General features: G+C 49.0%; 2 protein-coding genes and 1 non-coding gene across 3 annotated transcripts in view; 1 reads left to right on the forward strand and 2 right to left on the reverse strand.

The window, feature by feature from the left end:
* Nucleotides 1-1,379, reverse strand: part of LOC149348260 (gamma-aminobutyric acid receptor subunit beta-like) — an 83,710-nt gene extending 82,331 nt beyond the window's left edge. Inside the window, exon 1 of the mRNA XM_089585781.1 lies at nucleotides 1,297-1,379. The gene's annotated coding sequence lies outside the window, so the exon portion shown is untranslated. The remainder of the gene's footprint in view (nucleotides 1-1,296) is intronic.
* A 2,359-nt stretch (nucleotides 1,380-3,738) lies between these two features.
* Nucleotides 3,739-3,813, reverse strand: TRNAS-GCU (transfer RNA serine (anticodon GCU)). The gene has a single exon. It is a non-coding gene; the product is annotated as a tRNA-Ser (tRNA).
* A 5,013-nt stretch (nucleotides 3,814-8,826) lies between these two features.
* The window catches only part of LOC149348263 (uncharacterized), a 28,789-nt gene continuing 15,975 nt past the window's right edge, over nucleotides 8,827-21,640 (forward strand). The window contains exon 1 of the mRNA XM_089588039.1: nucleotides 8,827-9,263. The gene's annotated coding sequence lies outside the window, so the exon portion shown is untranslated. The remainder of the gene's footprint in view (nucleotides 9,264-21,640) is intronic.

Raw genomic sequence — 21,640 nt, forward strand, 5'->3', positions numbered from 1 at the left:
TTTTACTCTCGTCTCTATTTACTTCAGTCATGCTAAGGTGGCCTCGGGCCTCTGTTTTCGTCGAGCTTCGTAAGGCGTCTCTCTCCATGACCCTGTCTGTGCAATATATTTTATAACACAGTGGGTTGATCTGCCTCACAGTATACGCGGAAGCAGTACTATTAGAGTACTTTATACCTTGTACGTAACTGTTTTAACGCTGTTAATGGCCAGTTAACTGATTAATTTCGCTAGATTACTAGACGGCAACAACAATTTAGTTCTTGCCAACCATACCAAACTTTATATACAGACAATCAAAGGACCCCAGAGGCCCAAATATTAATGACGTATAACTGGAGGCACTCAAAGCATACTCAAGCAGCGGCGTAAGCTATATACCGTGGCCACACCTGTTGAAGCTGCCATTAAAGATGGCCTCCTCTCCTCGACATTCACACGTGGGGCGCAGTTCAAAGCAACAATGTATTAATCAAACTCGTTTCCGTTCATATGGACTGCATCCTGTCACGTGCTTAACACATGCTGTTTCTCGACACATATTTTTTTATCCACTCTACTAAAGTTCAACGTGGTAGAGGGCCTGGCAGCGTTTAAAACCGCATTCAAACAAGCTCATTCATTCATTCATTCACCCAATCAATTAGTCAATCTCCTTGTGTCTCTGTGCTACCCGTGAACCAAGCAAAAAACAGGGAGCGCCCTTCAGAGCAACGGCGGCAAATTTTCTGCCACTAAAGGTGCTGGCTGCATCAGGCATGTCAGCTACGGAAAGAGCACACCGATCGGACTGCATTGCATTGGCTAGACTTGAGAGCCACGTATGAAACTGCCAGGTGGTTCTTTTCACAGCGCGAATTCGGGAGAGACTTGTTTCCCGGGCGCGGCTCTTTGACCGTTATCAAGCCCTCGTAAGCGCCCTGATTACTTATCCTCGTCCAATATTTCCAACTCCAGCGCCAGGTGCTGCTATCGTAAAGGTTTCTCTTCCTTCTCGTTATCGCTGCTCTTTTTTTTACTTTTTGTTTCAAGCTTCCCCTTCGCAAACATTCCAGACAAGAACAACGCGCTCTCCACTTCTTCGTCCTCTCCCTCTGCTCAAAAGAGTTAAACCGCGTAGTCGGTGACGCCTACTACGCCCTTTTAGAGAAGACGGTGGTTCAAAACAGCGTCACGTCAGACGACCACCTGCTCTCGCTCCAGCCGCTTCAATTCGTCCTGCCCCTTCCACCGCCACATAAGGAGAGAGAGAAAGTAAGTGAGGGGAAAAGGAGAGGAGGGCTGCGTATCACCGACCTCACCGACGGAGTCCGCAGACCGGTGTTGTTGGGCGGAAGACGGGTGTGCGCGCGCCCGTCGGAAGAGCGGGCGGCGCGTACCTTGGACCTCGCCGGCTGTTCCGCCGTCACATCCTGCCCTCCCTCAGCTCCTATCAGTTCACTCTCTCGCGTCAGTTGTGCAAAAGAAGACGGACGTGTGCATGGACGTGTGCTTGGCTCCTGGACGGGCAGTGCGCCTACGTTGCAAAACGCACTCTTTTTCAGAAGCTGTCTATACCGCTTCGTATGCACTGGATAGCCGCGGCAGCTCTTTGAGAAGCGCGCGGAGCTATGCACAACACTGTGCAAGACCTGTTAATAAGTACTGTACTTAACGACTGTTCATGTGTGATTCTCCTCCTACAATACTACAAAACACTAAAGTACGGCAAATACTACACAGAAACTTGAAAGCCTCAAGTTTACTGAAGAACTCACCAAACGTCAGCATGATTATTTTTTCAAGGACGAGTCAGTGGTGCTTACAGTAGGACAGCCGCTCCACACCGCCACACACCTCCTGCTGCTGCAGGAGTGGCTGTATGCCGCAAGGTCGCGCGTGTAGCCTGCATTTGCATAGCGTTTTATTCCGTTTGTGCTCGCGTAGAAGGTCGATGAACGAGGACAAAGACCAGCAGGACGACACGATTGCAGCGTATTCTGTCAGGCTGCAAATAGGGACGAAAAACCCATCGGGAAGGCTAAAAAAGAACCCGAACTCGTCCAAACGGGTGGTCAGTGACACACTGAGGGGGTTATTTGTCATTTCGTGGGCGCCACTCGACCTCGATCGAGCATTGGGCTGACGCGAGACGTCGCTTGAGTTATGGCATTGCGCATGAAACTATGGTTCGTTTTCGATGAACACGACGACAAAGAACCTTCAGTCCACCGCGCAACCTCTTCCGTTTCATCAGCCGCCGCGGTGGCTCACTGGTTATGGCGCTCGGCTGCTGACCCGAAAGACGCGGGTTCGATCCCGGCCGCGGCTGTCGAAATTTGATGCAGGCGAAATTCTAGAACTCCAGGTGGTGGAAATTTCCGGAGCCCTTCACTAAGGCGTCCCTCATAGCCTTAATTTCTTTGGAACGTTAAACTCTAATAAACCATAAACCAATCTTCCGTTTCATAAAAAGCTGATAGAAAACCTGTCCAGTTTTCTTCAAAATATTTTCAGAGTTGTTTCAAAGCCCATTTAAGAATTTTTCCCCACGTTCACAAATAAGAGAGCTTTTCTGTCAAAACTCAGCTTCGCCGTTTCACCAATGTTGTCCCACAATGTCCGTAGATATATCTTTGCATCCCTTTGTTTAAAATCCTGCACCAAAATGACGGGCATTCCTCCATTGCAAAAACGTGTCATTTCATCCGAGGCCAACAGTAGGCGCCAGCCCTTCAACACCTGCCCAGACTGCGAGCTGCCCTTCAGACGCACAGCGAAGCACCTGGACTCAAATTCAAGGCCTTAAATCTACATCGAGCATGAACTGATCTTGGCCTAGATTGGTGCAGTGCCGTTTTTTTTCTTTATGAAGTGCTTACTTTCACCGGAAACACAGCTCTTATAAGCCAGAAAGGAATGAACAATTTACTGGCACGCAAGTGCAAAGCAGTGAGGTCGGAAGTCGGAAACGCCTCTTGCTCCGCAGAAAGGCAAGCCGATGATAATATTGTGAGGTCGTTGTAGAACCACAGACGATCACTCACAGGACCAGCTGCGAACAAACGGGTTGTCCCTCAATTAATTATCCTCGGACAGACCTGTCCTGGCTCTTTCGGTTTTCGGTCGCCTCAGACGTCTCCTTGCTGCGGTTTGTGTCGTCGCCTCTCGACACAGAGAAGGCATAAGAAGAGGAATTCTACGCAGTAGGCCACCAGGCAGCCTGCCAGCACTGCTTGTGCAAGTCACGTGTCACAGCAGACGAAGAGAATCGGCGTGACAAGAGCATGAGCAGTGTTCAGGTTTGTTGCTGTTGTTGTTGTTGTTGTTGTTGTTGTTGTTGTTGTTGTTGTTGTTGTTGTTGTTGTTGATGTTGTTGTTGTTGTTGTTGTTGTTGTTGTTGTTGTTGTTGTTGTTGTTGTTGTTGTTGTTGTTGTTGTTGTTGTTGTTGTTGTTGTTGTTGTGTTCATACACGCTTCACCGCTCATCGTCGCTTGTATTCTCTTGCCGGGGAACAGAGGACACTGTGCTGCGCTTCGCGAAAAGACCCCCGTGTAATGTGCGATGTGAGTGGGTGTTAAAGGAACTTTCTTTAACACCCTGTTAAAGGTTTGGTTTATTAGGGTTTAACGTCCCAAAGCAACTCAGTCTATGAGGGATGCCGTAGTGGAGGGCTCCGGAAATTTCGACCACCTGGGGTTCTTTAACGTGCACTGACATCGCACATCGCACTCTAGAATTTCGCCTCCATCTAAATTCTGCCGCCGCGGCCGGGATCGAACCTGCGTCTTTCGGGTCAGCAGCCGAACGCTGTAACCACTGAGCCACCGCGGCGGGTCCCTGTTAAAAAGTCCGGTGTTAAAGAGTCCGGGGCTGTTAAAGAGTGCGGGGCTGTTAAAGTGTCCGGGACTGCTAAAGAGACTGGGGTAATTTCGTGCCAGGTGTACGAAATTACACCTAACTCTTCCCCTACGGCGTCTTTTTCTCTCTTCCTTCTTTCACTTCCTCCTACGTAATTTCCTCTGCGGCCCGGTTGACGTGTCCACCGAGACGTGAGACAGTTACTGCTTCGTTCCATTCCTCAAAGCCAATTCTCACTCGCCCGTCTAGGAGGCAAGACAGCGTCAAACAAGACGCCAAAGCGCTCGATGCTGTCTTCGTCGCTGTCTGTCCTTGTCGTGCTAGCATTTGTACCATGTATAAGAACGTGCCATTCCAACTCGCTCTACTCTGCATTCTGTTGCGTAGAGGACAACCCGGGCGTAAACCGGTCGCGTGCTATGCGATAATCAGGTCCGACCGAATGGCGTAGTATAAAAACGTCGCTTGCCCTGCACGACTTCCTACTGGCCCTGTAGCCAGGGGGTTCGTGACAGTGCCGCATTTGAGCACTTCGTTCACTGCAGACCGAATTTCCCTTCCACTGCGTTATTTGGCGTGCGCAACCGACACTCTTCCGCGTAATTTTCAGTCGACTGCGAAAATTCCCAGCTTTCCTGGCCATCCACAACTAGCACCATCTGATGGCCGCCAGTAGCAAGCACCGCGTAACTAAGTGAGGATGTTTTAAACTCACAGTTTTTGGAAAAACTAGAGAGTCCCGAAGGATTCTGCGCGGACGCGGTGATTGTCATGGCCGACTCTTTCTCATGTTTGCAAATTGTGACCTCAAAAATTTTTCCTACGCTCGCAGCAACTATTTCCGACGGCAATAAAAATTTATTGTAAAACATTTTATTCGCCGGAAAAAGCTTGGTAAGAGGTCGCGTTAAGTGGTTGAGAGTACGCAGCCCTCGATGACATTGTCAGCCCGCTCCACCGCCAAAACTTGCGTTCTGGGGTTAGAGCTAACCAGCACGGTCTCCCACAGCTCGAGAGAAGAAGCGGTAACTAGATCACCCGGAGGTGGCACTATTTTGCAGTCCCACAGGATGTGATCGTAGTTGACTCGTTGGCCGTAGTGTTTACAGTTTGGGTTGTATAAATCTGGATAAATATGATCTAAGAGTGATGGGGTGCGTATCGATCTCGTCTGTAGACGACGCCACGTAACCTCTTGTTCTTTAGTCAGGCAATAAAAAATCAGTAAATGTACGGAAGATTCGAAATTCCGCGCCAGTTTTGAGTGTTCAGCGCCACAAGGCACGAGTTGGCAGCCATGAAAATCACAACTGTTTGTAGAGATTTCCTGGGGTTGAGTTTACGGGTTACGGGTTTGCGGGAAAAAAAAAAAAGTATGTCGTCGTAGTACTGCAAGCCAGTCACCTGAAATACCTGTAAGTACGAGAGAACGTCAATACTGCGCACGCTGATATCAATACCAGGTGAGTGGTGCGCTAGGCGGCGCTGCAATATTTTTTTCCTCGAAGGCATGCATCCCGTAAACTTCTGCCGCCGACTGTAGAAGCGCCATCGCTTGCGAATGAATATTTGTTCGCCATGAACATCGTAGACGGCAGTTTTATTCTTTCGATGAAAACGGGGAGTTGTGGCGGATACTTGTCGGGTATTATTTCTTTTAGCAGCTGAAGCGATCCCATGCCGGGATGATGACGAAGAGTCGCTGCGCTGCCCAAATTCTAATAAAATATGCACGGACGAATGCCGTTAGTGTCGAAAACCGAGCAAATGCAATTAAGGTTCACAAATGTGCATAGGTGGCGTGATTTCCACCTTGAAAGAAATACAACGCGCTTCAGGTGGTGGTTCATCACGCCTATAATATGCTCTTCGCAAAATGCACGAAATGCGCTGGGCAGATTTCTGCAGGTATGTTGTTTATCACAATTCAGTGACAGAAAGCACATTCTGGCCATTAAGTGAGTCATCCCTTGTTCGCATCCCACACACTCTTCGTGAATTCGTAGCGCTGGGGCCCGTCGGTCTTTAAAGGCTTTGAAAGTGAGGCATGATTTATTTCCTTGCTTTCTTTCTTTCTTCTTTCCTTTCTTCCTTTCTTTCTTTCTTTCTTTCCTTCTTCCTTTCTTTCTTTGTTTCTTTCTTCCTTTCTTTCTTTCTTTCTTCCTTTATTTTTGCTTTCTTTCTTTCTTTCCTTCTTTCTTTCTTTCTCTCTTTCTTCCTTCCTTCCTTTCTTTCTTTCTTCCTTTCCTCTTTTCTCTTCTTTCCTTCTTTCTTTCTTTCTTTCTTTCTTCTTTTACTTTTTCTTCCTGCCTTTCTTTTTATTTATGTATTTTTATTTCTGCCTATTTCACTTCATTTGTGCGACTGCGGCTCCAGCTGGCGTGCAAAATAACTCTTTCGATCATACATACACAACGTATCAAGGCTGTTACTGGTGCCAACAAGGGCATGGTGTGTATTTGTTCTTCGTTGTTGCCCTCTCGTGTCCCTGACAAGCTAGATTATTTTTATTACTCAGTAGCCACCCCCTGCATTCATTCGGGCACTACTGTTATACAAACACCCACCTGCATATTGGGATGCATACTATGGTACCCTTTGTTTTTGGATGAAACGGGATTCTACCTGATAATTTCACCCCTACCATACTGCTTAACAGCCGGGTAAAACCGACTTCTACCCAAAAACAAATCTGGGGAACTACGTTTCTCAGAAGACAAAGCTGATGGCATCACACAGATATTAGCGAACATCTCGTCCTCATTAAAGAGACGCGTTTACTGCCGACTGATCACTTTAAACTCATTTTTATTTGTGACGGCGCAAAATTTGAAGCCAGGTTCAAACATTATGTTTTTGAAGCAAGAAGCCAAAACATATGCACTGATCAGGCATCTTATTACCATCGTTGTAACGAGCATTACCTACGCCAACGACATCCTGCTCTAAGGCTCTTCTGCGTTCAAAATTATCGCTGTGTCATTAAATTAACGTTGTTGCACTGTACAAAGGCCGGCAGGTCTTGCACAGACGCTGAAGTGCAGCGCAGCGAATGCTAATGTATTCAGTGAAATAACTGCAATAAATGAGAAAAAAAAAGAAGAAATATCTGCTTTTGTCAACGCTGTTTTGCAGTGCATACTGCCATTTCCATACTGCAGATGTTGTAGGCGAAATTACTGCAAGCTAGCTAGCAGCTGGTCCACACCGCAATATAGAGGGGTACCGACTAATTTTACATTTGTCCATCTCCCACAATTCCCGGCAGGTGATGACTGGATCCAGTTAAGTATCGCCGCTTATCTTCAGTCAGCTCTGACTGCTGCTCACCGTTTGACAGAAATTGCGCAGAAATGCACTCCACCCCATTCTTAGTTAGCAGATAATTTCTTGCCTGTGGTCAAGATCCTCCGTGATTCCTTCCCAATGTAAATGTATTTCTTCACTACTTTCAACAGCTTAATTCCTGTATCAAATTGCTTTCGCATTGCCAATATTTTCAAGATTTCTTCGGTTTTATTCGTGTAACGTATCCATTACACTTTCTAAGATTAGGTGTTAGGTCATTCGCTGTAACCGGGTCACAACTTTGCTCCGTACATCCCACTCTTGCCAAGAACTTTATTGTGTTCTAATTATTTTAACCTCTCAACTTACCCCCTAGCGTTTCCTTAATCCCTACCATCTTTCTCTTCCATGGGGATCTTTCAATGCGTCTTTATATGGTTCTACCGCAATATACCAAGTCACCCAAGAATAAATCTTGCGCAGTTTGTGGTTCATGCAAAAAAGAACGACACAACCACTCGATAAGTGTCGTGCGTTGCTCCCGTAACTGACCTCCCGCTGTAACAAACTTCCTCCTTCGTTCCAGTTTACCTCTCCTATAGTCCCATTTCCTTAACAATAGGCCTTGTTGCCAGGGCCCCCTTATTCATGATGATGATGAAAGCGATCATTGAACAAGGTTGACTTTTTCACGTAAGTAGGAACAAAAATTATTAGAGATCACTCTTCGGGTTAATTATTCATTGATTTTATTTTATTTATTTGTTTCTTTCTTTTCGAGAGACAAATACGCTAAAGATCAAAACGCGACATGAGTCTGACGCCGTGCCGACGGCGCGAAAGGAGGCACCGGGACCGAAAAGGACGAGGGATTATAATCCCGCACTTTGAACGCATTCGCGGCAGCCGGGTTCTCTTGCTGCTTCGTCCTTCCCAGCCTTCGAGTAGTCTGTCGGTGCGCTACCGAAACGCCGTCCATGGCACTGTGGCCGGTGGGCTCCTATTGCGGGAGTAGACTGATGAACGTCCGCTTTGCGGCTTGTTCCAAGTACGCGCTGCGTAGCCACGGCTAGGCGGTGCCTGTCTCCTTGCGAAGCAATGATGTGGCGAAATGGTCGAGTAGGGAGCAGCACGATGGCGCACCCGTTAGCGAACGGACCGGGGGGGGGGCGTTGGGGAAACCCCCTCCCCTACAAAAGGGTGCAGCAGCGGTAGGCGGTGATGACTCGCCTTGAAAGATGTGAACAGCAGCCTTACATTGTTTGGTATATATAATCGTTATACATGCGTTTGAATGCCAGCAGTTAGCAACAGCAGCTTCCGAACAAGATAGTTCGTTCATTAGTAGTAGTAGTAGTAGTAGTAGTAGTAGTAGTAGTAGTAGTAGCAGTAGAAGACCTTTATTCGACAATAATTTACAGGCCAAGCAAGTCGACCACCTGGGTGACCAGAAGACGCTGTTCTTCCTCCCCTTCAGCGCCAAGCCATTCATTCATTTATTCATATTATGCTGACGCAGGCTGTTACTTACGCACATTTATCGTAGCACCGCTGCTCCACTTCACGGCGGCGCTCCTCTCCCGCGCGTACTTTCACCCTCGGCAGGCAAACGGCGCCGCGGCGCCGCTACTCAGAGCGCTCGGCGCCGAAGCCGAGAGAGCCGGGGTAGGTATTTCCGTTACATACAGCGGCGGCGTGCGCCGGAGCACCGCCGCTTTTCTCCCGTTTATTGGCCTCTCCCACCCACCACTCTCTCCCATCTCCGACAAACCGCTCGCGCGCTTGTTTTATATTTTTATGCCTTTACGATGACGCCCGAAGCGACAGCTGCGTCCCCGGCGGGCACCACCGAGCACCTGCGAGACGACGTCGGAGGGGAGGGCTTTCGAAAAGCACTGCCGCAGCGCGCTGCTGCTGTTGCTGCCGCCGGAGAGCTTCGATACCCACCGCGTGACTGAGTGGACGGCCGATCGGAATCCCGTTTCAGCGGGCATTCTTTCCGAAGCCAGAGCCGCGTGGTTGGTTTTGCGTTACTCGTGTACGCGCGCGGACGTTCGGGAATTGCTGACTAGCGGGACGACGACGTCGACAATCGGGGCTCCGTGCGACACCACAACCAAGAACCGCAGCGGTTGGTGAGTTCTGCACGCTATCGCTTCGCCTTATCTTCGATGCATCCTTCATTTCCCGTGGGCTTGACTCTCTGCGCGTGTATTAGCGCGTATTGCGACGTTGCTGCCGTCGTTGCCGTGACGTCTTTGTTCACCGATGTAAGGCGCAATTTGCGTCCCGATCGGTTCGCGGCTTGGACCGTCACGGTCGCTTTGTTCGCTGGAGAAATTGTTAATTCCGGGAATCCTTCAGAACGTAAACAACGAAGTTGCTGAGATGAGACAAAGGACAGTTTCGGTCCTTGTGCGTCAATGCGGAAACGTCATTTAGCTTTAAGTGTAGTTAAAGTGCTCTAGAAGACGCAGTTGTCAGGCATTTATGAAGTGCACGATTGTCTCAATGGCTTACCCAGAAGAGGCCAGTTTTAGTAGAGACGCAGGCTACGGTGACAAATATTTAATCTTACAGCTTGCAGCTTTACATGTCTGCTACCATGCAGTCATCTATCCAACTTCTTTGAACTTTGAACTCCTTTGACTCGATAACGTTACAGAGAAGCGGTTTTATCCACATAGCTGTCGGCGCACCCAAATTGCACAATGTATTATTTATGCTTTTGTAACCGCTGCATGCTAAAAGGTTCTTTATATTACAAAGCTGTAATAGGTTCTCAAATGTAGGGAGGTTTCCTATGGTTGGGCACATCGGATACATAGCGCTCACATTCATACACAGGTGCCTTCCAAATGTCCTGTATCTTTGGTTTTGGCGTTGACGCGCGAAGAACAGGACTAGGGCTGGTTGTTTGTGTTAGCTGTCTCTGTAGTAATACTGTGCCGAGACTTCATAGAATTCAGAAAAACTAAGTGGCCCGTGCCCTTGTGCCGCCGTTCTTAAACAGCGGGTCAGCTTTCACCAAAGGCCGGATGTTCATCGCGGATGACTTCGCATTTCTTCCAACATGTTGAAATACTTCTTGTGAATATTCCTCACTGAAATTTGCTGTGACATTTAGTCCCGCTTGTCCTCTGTAGTAGCGATGATTTCGACAGCTTGCGAATAATCTATTAAGGCCTGTAAAACAAACTTCACCATGGCTGCCCGTGACGTCACGAAGGCCGCCATGTTGTGCGACGAGAAGCAGGGCACCAAGTTGTCTGTATATCTAATCTACGTGTCTCCAGCGTCACAGCGGCAAGCCCCAAGCGTAACGCGCCAGCAACATTTAAAAAGTCTGCGGTCTCATAACTTTGCCATTGTAACGTTGAGGTAGATAAAAATGTTTGCTTCTTTGGGCCCGGCCTAGGGCGCCCGCAATATCGATAGTTCTTATCGCCAGAGTGCTTCGCTTGATTTATGTCCCCTGTTTCCGCCCTTACCGCCAAGCACAAAACGGAGGAAACGTCAGTGCGGCGCAAACAATATCCCCTGCATTCTCTCGCGCTGACTCTAGATGGTGTGTGACGCATGCAGGAGCCGCGTCTGGCGGATAGGCACGTACTACCTGCGTTCTCTGCTTGCCTTCTTCGCTTTGGGCCCGGAATGTGTTTTTGCTGGTTTCACTGAAGTCGTGCCAGGCCGGAATGTGGAATGTTTCTCGGAGAAATATACTGCGCTGACGAATGATTCGCACGAATTTCGCGCCAATAATAAACAAGTCCTCAAAATAAGTGCCTCCATACTCTCGGGTAACCCAGAGACTGCAGAATAAGCTGCCATAGCACTTGCTTGAGTAGGCACAAAAGCGAGGTACAATCTTTGTCAAAAGCAACCAGGCTGCACGTTTTTCTTTTCAGTCGTATAGTAAAGCTATTACGCCAGCCCTCAAGCTCTAAATCTCTGTATGGTAAGCATGGGCGTCCGGAGGGGGGGGGGCAAGGGGGGGCGGTTGCACCCCCCTGGAAAATCACTCACTCGAACCGTGAGTGATGGCCGCACGCCAGGGGCGGTGGTGCGCTCAGTCAAAAGGGTAAAAGCAGCCCCGCATGGTCACATCTGCGAAATGCCGCGTCCGGGCGTGCGTCGTTCCGCCGTTTTCAAACCACGCCATCGTTAGCTCTACTGAAGGGCGACCTGTTCCAGACATACAGCGGCACCGGCGAGCATGTGTTTCGAGCCGCCTTGAGATGGGTGTCTGTTTCTTTGATCTCTAGAGAGATAGCGACACGGAGGCAGACAGTGCACGGGGCATCTTGTTTTCGCCTATCGTTACGCCGGTCACCGATGAATTCTTAAGGAGGGAAGGACAAATCAGCCGTGTCCACCCCTGCTTTGTCGGGCTGCTCAGGGGCAAGCGGGCGATGAGTTGGCGCCGCCGCCGCTCGCTGTCTCCTCCGATCCACGGGTAGCGCAGTTCGGTAGAAGCGCCGCTTTCAGAATCTCCGGCAAAGGGGATTAGCTGCTTTTGTTCACGGCGACGCAGTCTCCCAAGGCGCCCCCACACCAGCGTTCTTTGCGTCTTCTGCGAAAACCAGCGCCTTTGGTCAACGCAGCCCGATGGCGCCTGCCTGGCTCGCCTGTCACCTCTGGCTGGGCCTCAAATCACAACAGCGCCCATGTACTGTGCGTGTCAGTGCATGGTAAAGAGACCCAGGTGGTCGACATTACCCGGAACTCTGTACTACTCCATCCCTCATAGCCTGAGTCGTTTTGGGGCTCTGAACCCCATAAAAACACAAAAACAAATTTTCCGACCGGAGTGGCGAGTGTCCCTTCCCCTCGGAAGTTGCACGGCGTTCCTTTCACCCCCAAAGTGCGCATTCGGGGATACTGTGGCAAGTAAGCCCTCGCACGTGTGCGCGCCTCTGTGTTTGTGCTTGGGTGTTTTTAGTGGCCGGTTGTCAGCGAAGCTGAGAACAACCAAGACAGCGGACGAGAAAACGACGAGCGGCGAGCAGTGTGTGTGGGGTTGCTCGACTGTGCGGATGCGCAAGCAAGATGGAGCGAGGTGTATGAAGCTGCAAGCGTGCATTTATCTTGTAAATAAGTTTTCGTTGTATATATAGTCATCTTTTGTTTTCAACGTACGCGTTCAACAGTTTTTCCAATCAATGTGTATGATGAGTGTGCACCTAGAGCGTGTAATGAAGCACAGAAGTGAATTTATCACACGTGTAATTACGCAATTCGCCCAGAAAAATCCGAGGCGCCTACAGTTGCTGTTCAAGGAAGACTGACTGAGTGACTGTAGTTGCGTGTTTGCGAACATATTGTGCTGTGTGCTGGTCATCAATCCGGGTGAGTCGAGAACCTGTATGCAGGAAGACTAAGCACTCTTCTCCACGAAGTGATATAGCATCTTTTTGCATTTTTTATTAATTTTAGTTGTTTCTTCGTTGATAAACTCCAATGTACCTCTCCTAGCCGCGCTTTAATTTGCTGTTTGTAATTTTTCTTTCATGTGTGCATTTTGTTTAATTTTTATTTATATATAAATAAATAAATTTACTCCACAAATAGCGCCTTTTTGCTACGAACATACCCCCCCCCCCCCCCCCCCCCCGGGGCACCAACGGGGCCCCCCCCTGCAAAAAATTCTGCGGACGCCCTTGATGGTAAGAAGAACCATCCTGTTCTCAGCTTCAAATAACTTTTTGATTTTTAGAGAAGCCGTGAGGGCTCTGTTACACGAATGAGAAGCAAACCATGGAGCCTGGTTACTTTTGACAAAGACTGTACATCATCAGTGACTCCAAAGTTGCCATACTAAATTTCAGCAGGTGCCGGGTCTCCCCTCTAACGACTACAATTCTAAGCCGTCATGTAATAGACCGGAATATTACACTAGTCTGGACACCAGCACATGCATCCCTGCCTGGTAATGAGACGGCCCACGAGTTCATTCGCCCGAGGCTATTCCTTCCGGGCGGACCCGAGCGAGGTGGTCTTTACAGACAGGGATCGCATGGTGACCTACAGAGAAATTACACAACACTATCGTTTGCAGCGAGCTAGACTTGCTCCAGCGGATAGATCCTTGTCCAGATACCAAGCCATCAACTGGAGCCGGTTACAAACTTACACCTTTCCAAAACCGGCCCTTTGTAGTCTTATGGACCCAGGGCAGTTTTCAGTCAAATGCGCAAACTGCGAACTTAGGGCCACCTTGGACCACATACTATGGGAATGTCCTCATGCCCCCCGGGAGGGACGAGGTATAAACACGCAAGACCAATGGGAGACATTACTACTGAGCTCCGACCCGGCGACTCAGCTAGAACTCGTCCGACTGACCGAAGCCGCCGCCGAGAGTCAAGACCTTTCGGCCGTCGTCTAGGCGGGTAGCCCTCTGGCTACCCTCTGTCTGTTGGACATTAAAAGTTTTCCTATCCTATTAAGAATGCGTGTTTACCGTAAGAGTTCTTTTGTACAAAGAAATTTCCGCGGTTTCCGTTGCATTATTGGCGAATGCTGGCGGGAACCAGGACCTCCCAGCCTTATATTTCCTAGAGATGTATTTTTTACCCGCAAAAAAGAATTAATTGATTGATTGATTGATTGATTGATTGATTGATTGATTGATTGATTGATTGATTGATTGATTGATTGATTGATTGATTGATCAACTGTTCGGTTTGTTGATTGACCGAGTGAGTGAGTGAGTGAGTGAGTGAGTGAGTGAGTGAGTGAGTGAGTGAGTGAGTGAGTGAGTGAGTGAGTGAGTGAGTGAGTGAGTGAGTGAGTGAGTGAGTGAGTGAGTGAGTGAGTGAGTGAGTGAGTGAGTGAGCGAGCGAGCGGGTTTTTTTTACTTGGCACAGCACCACTATGTGCTTAAGCCATGCGGTAGCCGGGGCTTGAGTATTAGTTTCGGGCATCTGTCATCCTTAACGTCACTGATATCACAATACCGGAATGTTTCTCCTTTTTTTTTCGTGTATTCTCCGTGTTTTTTCTCCATGAATGTTCCTCTAGATTTCGGGTTCGATTCCCGGCAGCATATCTATGGGAGAGAATTGCAAAAACTGGTCGTGTACGTCAAAATGGCACCTTAGGGTCAAAAATTATTGTGCATATTCATTAATTAACTGTACCTGCTCTCGGACGCGAAGAAACACTAATCGAGGACGTGAATTAAGCTGGTTCCCGTGTATATTAACAGTACCTGCTGTCAGGCGCCGAAATACACTCACTACTTTTACAGCCAATCGGACATTCTTATAATAACAATAACTGGTTATTCAGGAAATGAAATGACGCATGAAATGAAATGAATATGTCTCACATCTCGGTGGACACCTCAACTGCGCCGTAATGGAAGGGAGCAAGGTGGGAGTGAAAGCAGACAGACTGATTCTTATATTGCACTCGTTTTTAGTTTCAAGCCGCGCTGCAAACGCTTCGTAGAACCTCGGACGAACTGGAGCTTGCTGATAAGGACGCACTATGTATACATATTTATAGCTGTGTTATCAGGGCGGCGTTCTGTCTCAAACCCTCTCTGAGCAGATAGCTGCAAGCACCTCCGACGCTGTGCTAGAAACATTACGACGAAACTCAAAAGGTCCTGGCTTAGGATGCGAAGGCCAGATATCGCGTAGCCGTGCGAAGGCGGATATGTACTCTCCAATAACCTTTCGCAACAGGCGTCTTCCGACGATGACGCATTAAGCCAGAGGAAGAGGTATTTTTCGTCAAGCTTCGCGGAACTCGAGTTTTCCGAACATGTCAACACTAGTGTCAACACTCTTCAGACGTTTTCTCGTCCACACATTGGGCGTCGCCACTTGAAGAGGCGACTTGTGGCGCGGTAAGAGATGTTATAGTGACCAAAAAGGTTTTTGGACGGAAGAAGCACCCGTACGCTGTGCGATGTCAGTGCGCGTTGAAAATCCCCAACTAGTAGAAATTATTCCGGAGCCCTCCACTACAGCACCTCTTACTTCCTTTCTTCTTTCACTACCTCATTTATCTCTTCCTTCTGGCGCGATTAGGGTGTGATACGTTAAACAGTTACTGCTCCATTTCCCTTCCTCAAAGCCCACTTCCAATTTCCAATCTCCGTTCATAATCGCCGAGCTCTGCCGTCAGAAATACAGTTTTGATTTTAACCTACGCCTCTCCCATTATTCGCTAATAGCTAGCTTCAAGGGACACCTACAAAAAAGTGAAGTTACTCTATAGATTGATGGACTGTCACTAACTAATCTAAAAGCGACTGCTATCATAGGAACTGTGGGTCTCATATACACCCTGTGCTACAAACTCCGCAGCGACGCGCGTGCCTCTAGCGGCGGCGCGAGCGTCCTGAGGCGGAAGGCGACTGCGATGGGACATCTTGCGGTTGTCGCAGAATTTCGTTGAGGCACCTATGAGGCCTGAAAAGAGTAACGAAACCGATGTGCTAATGGCTGCAACAGCACTTGTAGAAATTCGCCGGGGACCAAACTTTGCCGCTTTCCGATCAGACATTGGGGGCAAGAACGGCGAAAACTTTGCATGGATTCAAGTCGTTTTTTTGTCCTAAGTAAAATCTTGTTACGATCTTTCTGCGTGACTATTTACGTCACACATGTTTTTGTTCTTGTCGTAAATTATCTATAAAAGGCTGCTTTCTTGATGCGTATATGCTCTTTGGAGTGAAACAATACAGTAAGTTTATGATTCCCTCGTTGTTTCTTTTGCCGCGGCTCCTTTGTCGTCGGCCTGCGGCAGACGGCGACGCTACTTCGCCCCCATTTTGATCATAAATTCCGTCATGTCGTAGATATTGTTTGCATTCAAAAACTGGCAGTGGCTTAGCTCGGCTATGCCAGGATATACGTAGCGAAAGCGAGCGCAACGACGAGGCAAGCGTTGTGACGTCATACCAAATGGCGGCGGCGGCTCCGCGGCGAGGCGCGCGGTGTGACGTCATGGCGCTTCGCGCTAGCGGCGTCCGCCAGCTGCGGCGGTTGCTAGGCAACGGCTCAAGGTCGGTCTCTGCCTCCTCGGAGCACCGCCACAGCGAAATCGCAAGTTCGTGGCCAATGTAGTAGAGCACTGCACAGGCCTCAATCTGAGGCCCGAGCCCGGGCCGGGCCCGAGACCTGAAGCCCGAGCCCGGCCCAGGCCCGCGGCTTCAAGCCCGGGCCCGGCCCGGGCCCGCTAAATTATCGCTCTAGCGAGCCCGGCCCGTGAATCCCGGAGTGAAGCCCAGCCCGGGCCCGGCCCGGCCCGTTTCACAGTAACACTCTGAGCAAGTAGACCGCTACTACACCGATAAGAAACTGGCCGACACTGAAACCGCAGTTTGGCTTTCAGAAAGTTTGTTCTTTTTAACCCAGAAGGAAGTGATGAAGAGTAGTGCTCGCCAGGCCCGTCTTTTGGACAGTGATCTCGTGTAGGTGGGCAAAGATAAACTCGAAAGTACCGAGAGCCATATAAAAAGGCCTGCATACACTCGTAGTAGTCTACTTTGCGTTCCCCATGATTTTAATCAGTTATATTTTGCCGCCCGCGAAGTATAAATATTAAAGCTGCCTAGCAAGCAGTGGGATGACATTTTTTTTAGCTAACGCGATCTCACAGGTTGAGCTCATAGCCGAAATGGTCGCCTTTCAGCAGAAACGAAAAGCTAAAAGGCTTGAGTATTTCACAGTATGTGCTTAAAGACTATAAGCGTCCTAAACTGATATGTTCTTCCCGAATGCATTTCTAGTAGTGTATAGGTGTGTTTTGGGATGACGAACGATCAATGGCCAATTAAGGCCGGTTGAATTTTACTCGTACTGCACCGCGGCGTGTAAATAAGAAAATAAGTCAATGAATAAAGCTTAGTTTTTTTTTTTTTCTCGGCGCGTACTATAACCCATAGCTCATCCGTGTCGCTGCTTCAATGCCGCAGTTGTGCACTTCACTCTGCAATAGCGAATGAAAAGTCGGACACCAGCCGTTTCTGTACGGACCCAAGCCCGACTCGGGCCCGCAGCTTTAAGCCCGAGCCCGGCCCAGGCCCGGCAATATAAATCACGTCCCGGCCCGGCCCGAGCCCGTGCAGTGCACTGCAATGTAGTTTTCGCTACAAAAAGCTTTACACCTTAATTCAAGTTTACACCTCGAAAGAAACCTGTGAGGTCATTGACCGACCGAAAGCTCGCTGCGTTTACAAACACACTAGCAGACGCCGGAGCCTTCAAGAAATAAGGCGCTACAAAAAAAAACACGAGACGAGACAGAACGACGATACAGGCGCCATATCGTTGTCTATTCGTTTCTTCTTTCACTCCCTCCTTTATTCCTTCCTTTACGGCGCTGTTCGGGCGCCCACCGATATATGTGAACAGTTACTGCGTCATTTCTTCTCCTCAAAAACCAATTTTCGTTTCCGCCGTTTTTGGATGAATGGTGGTGAAGCATACCTCCGGCATTGGTTCAAAAAAATGCGGAAGAATATCCCGTTCCTCTCGCTCGTAACGCCTCGCACGGCTGTGACAACCTCGCCAAATACTTGCACAGACCTCGTCTTTGAGAACCAGGCATTGGTGCATCAAGTCGAGCATATATTTATCTATTTCTCCGACCACAAAGTTTGCTTCATGACAGTCAAGAACTGTTAATGGAGAGAGAGAGAGAAAAAACTTTATTTACAAAGGAATTCGGGGTACGCCCCAGGGTCCCCCCACGACCCCACTGCACTCAAGTGTTTATGTTCCTAAGGTCCATAACACTGGCAGCACGGCCGGTGGCGATGTTCTGCACGGCAGGGTCCTCCGAGCGCAGCAGGGTCTCCCAGTCCTCCCAGGCCTAGGTCCCGTGGGGGAGGGTCCGCCGAGCAGAGGGAAAGGATGTGGAGGGAAGAAGGGCGCATGCCGGAGTGGCGAAGGAGGGATGATAGTGGGCTTGGGTGAGCGGTGAGTGTGTGTCTGTAGTCTGCGCCAGAGTGTTGCTTGTTATCTGTTAGTGGAGTGTTTCTTGAAGAAAGAAAGATGTGTGAAAAATAACAAGCTGAGCTGATGTGTGAGCTGGGTTAGCTCACTCATTCAGTGAGCTAACCCAGGCACACAGAGCCTCTCGCAAGCTCTACCCCCCGCCCCACCCCTCCCTAGATAACAGACACGCAACACTCTGGCGCAGATTACAAACACATACTCTCCCCTCGCCCCTTACCCTAACCCACTATCATCCCTCCTTCCCCACTCCTGCATGTACCCTATGCCCAGAACCCTTCGCCTCTTCCCTCCACATCCTTTCCCTCTGCCCGGCGGACCCTCCCCCGCGGGACCTAGAGAACCTCAAGACCTGGGAGGACTGGGAGACCCTGCTGCGCTCGGAGGACCCGGCCGTGCAGACCATCGCCACCGGCCGTGCTGCCAGTGTTATGGACCTCAGGAACATAAACACTTGAGTGAAGTGGGGTCGTGCGGGGACCCTGGGGCGTGCCCCGAATTCCTTTGTAAATAAAGTTTTCTCTCTCTCTCTCTCGTAATTGCACATGTCTTGCTGGAATTATTTGCCTTAATCTATATCGAAAAGCTGGAACAGCTGATGAGCAGCGCTCAAATTTCACATTAGGAAGTAAGGTAAACGTGGGCGATTTTTTTACACCAACGGCGCACAAAATAGATTACACCGTCCCCAGTTTGGTGCGACATAGCAGACTTATTGACTTGAGTTATCTTGGGGACACCCGTCCCTCGAAAAGAACAGTGACATATAAAAACCTATGCCCGCTAAGGCGCGAAAAAACAAACAGACGTCTAGGTTAGCACTTATAGACTGTGTTAGAGCCTAAGTTGGGAAGCACCGGTGCCTCAATCCCATATCAAAAAACACGCGTATAACCATGTATTGCACCTGCAACCCATGTCCTCTCTATTATTCCATATTTTACTGACGCCCCCTATAAGCAATCTTCGCAATTCGTTCCTGATTTCGCCCAATGATATTATTCTTAACACGACGATGAATCAGAGAAAATATGTAATTCTGAGAAGAATCTCAAGAAACATTGCTTTTGGGGCATTTAAAGCGCAGTAAGTCTCCAAAAACTGAAGAAAAAAAACTTGGAAAGAAAGGGCAAAGGAGGGCCTGAAATGAGGAAGAGGGCACCCAGTGGAGGAAAATTGTTTTTTGAGAAAAGAAATGGACCCGCCGCGGTGGCTCAGTGGTAAAGCGCTCGTCTACCGAGCCGGAGTACCCGGGTTCCAACCCGACCGCGGCGGCCGCGTTTCGCTGGAGGCGAAACGCAAGAGGCGCCCGTGTGCTGTGCGATGTCAGTGCACGTTAAAGGTCCCCAGGTGGTCGAAATTATTCCGGAGACCTCCACTACGGCACCTCTTTCTCTCTTTCTTCTTTCACTCTCACCTTCCTTCCTTCTCTTACGGCGCGGTTCAGGTGTCCGCCGAGATATGTGAGACAGATACTGTGCCATTTCCTTTCCTCAAAAACCAATTTACCAATTTAAGGAAATGGTGCAGTAATTGTGCCACATCTCGGTGGACACCCGAACTGCGTCATTATGGAAGGGCGGAAGAAGGGAGTGAAAGAAGAAAGGGAGAAAGAGATGCCGTTGTTGAGGGCTCCGGAACAATTTCCACACCTGGGGATGGATGGATTTAAACAACTTTATTACACACACAAAGAAAAATCTTTGATGTGAATCGACATCGCACAGTATAAAATTGGTTGGTTTTGAGGGAAAGGAAATGGCGCAGTATCTATCTCACATATCTCGGTGGACACCTGAACAGCGCCGTAAGGGAAGGGAAGAAGGTGGGAGCGAAAGACGAAAGAGAGGAAGGCGTGCCGTAATGGAGGTCTCTTGAGGAGGAAGAACATTTATTTCCGCCGAATATGGCTCGGCAGCCACCTCCGGGTCCGCACGCAGGCGTCCGTGGAGACAGTCTGTCGCACCGCGGCCAGAGGACATCCGACCCCGTTAGGAGCAGAAGTGTCCAGCCTCGGCCGCCAGGCGGACGGCGAAGCGCTGTTTTATGCGAAGCATACTACTTTAGCTACCACTTCAGCCCTTCACCGTGGTTATGCGCCTCCAAATCACGTGATACATGACGTCACACCACGTGACACGATGACGCCACGACAGTAGAGAAACGGGGGCCCACCTCGCGCCGTCGCTGTGGTTGTACGCCTCCAAATCACGTGATACATGACGTCACACCACGTGACACGATGACGTCATGACAGTAGAGAAATGGGGGCCCACCTCGCGCCGTCGCTGTGGTTGTGCGCCTCCAAATCACGTGATACATGACGTCACACCACGTGACACGATGACGTCACGGCAGTGGAGAAACGGGGGCCCACCTCGCGCCGTCGCTGTGGTTGTGCGCCTCCAAATTACGCGACACGATGATGCTTCGCATTCTCCAGGCTTAACCAAGTTAAGCCTCAGCCATTTTTAAGGCGGAAGCCTTTAATGCCTCATCGTTGTAAGCAGGAGTTGTCGACAGAAAATGTCACGCTTTTCAATTGGTCGAAACGCTCGTGACGTCACAGTGCGCGAATTTCAAATGGGGCCAATTCTACTTTGGCTAGTAACCATGCAACCAATCAAACGGATCGTATAGTGATGCTCCAACTAAGTGGGACTGAGTTTAGTTAATTGCTTAATTAATCAATTAGCCTAATTAAGATAGAGGAGAATGAAGAGGTCAGAAGACAGAGGAAAAGAAAAGACGCGCGCCGCAGCGACAACAGCGTCCGCGGAAGGAGACGCTGCTGAAAAAACAGATAAGTACGATGTTTAGAAAAAATTTATTTACATATGTACACATGCCAAGGTTACAAGATACAATCACATTAACAAAAACACATGACATTAAGCATGTAAGGTGAGCCAATTAAACAGGTACCGTAAACATTTCTAAGTAACTAACAGGAATGGGCAATGTAAAATAAGAATGCACATATACCGATTGACAGAAGAGCGAAAAGTCTGAAGCCGCGTTCGCTCCACCACCGCGCACTTCCCCACTCAGTTCGACGTTGCTCGTTTCTTATACGTTGTGTCGAACATCCTAGACAGTTCCAACATTTGACAAGTGAATGACAGAACACGATGGATAGAAATACAATGATATAAATATGAAATAGCCTAATTAACCTTTCTAGTTAGACCGCATAAATCAATAAAACCGAGAACGAAATTGGTCGAGTTGGGGAATCGAACCAGGGTCTCCGGAGTGCGATACGAGCACGCTAGCCACTCCGTAATGCCAGCTGAATGGTTTGGAATGAACAAAGGCGCGTCTAGCTAATACGGCGTCTTCGTTCACTCCCATCTTCCCCCTTTCCCTTACGGCGAGGTGCAGGTGTCCACCCAGATATGCGAGAGAGATACATTTCCTTTCCTCAAAAAATAAATTTACCGTCCAGCAAGGCGTACAGCCGAATTGGCGATGGCGTTCTGTGGACTCCCTGGCAGCGTTGCAAGACGCTGTCGCGTTCCACTCTTACAGGCGAA

Source organism: Amblyomma mixtum, chromosome 4 (assembly GCF_055824585.1).
Source record: "Amblyomma mixtum isolate Tamu chromosome 4, ASM5582458v1, whole genome shotgun sequence".
Classification (NCBI taxonomy): domain Eukaryota; kingdom Metazoa; phylum Arthropoda; class Arachnida; order Ixodida; family Ixodidae; genus Amblyomma; species Amblyomma mixtum.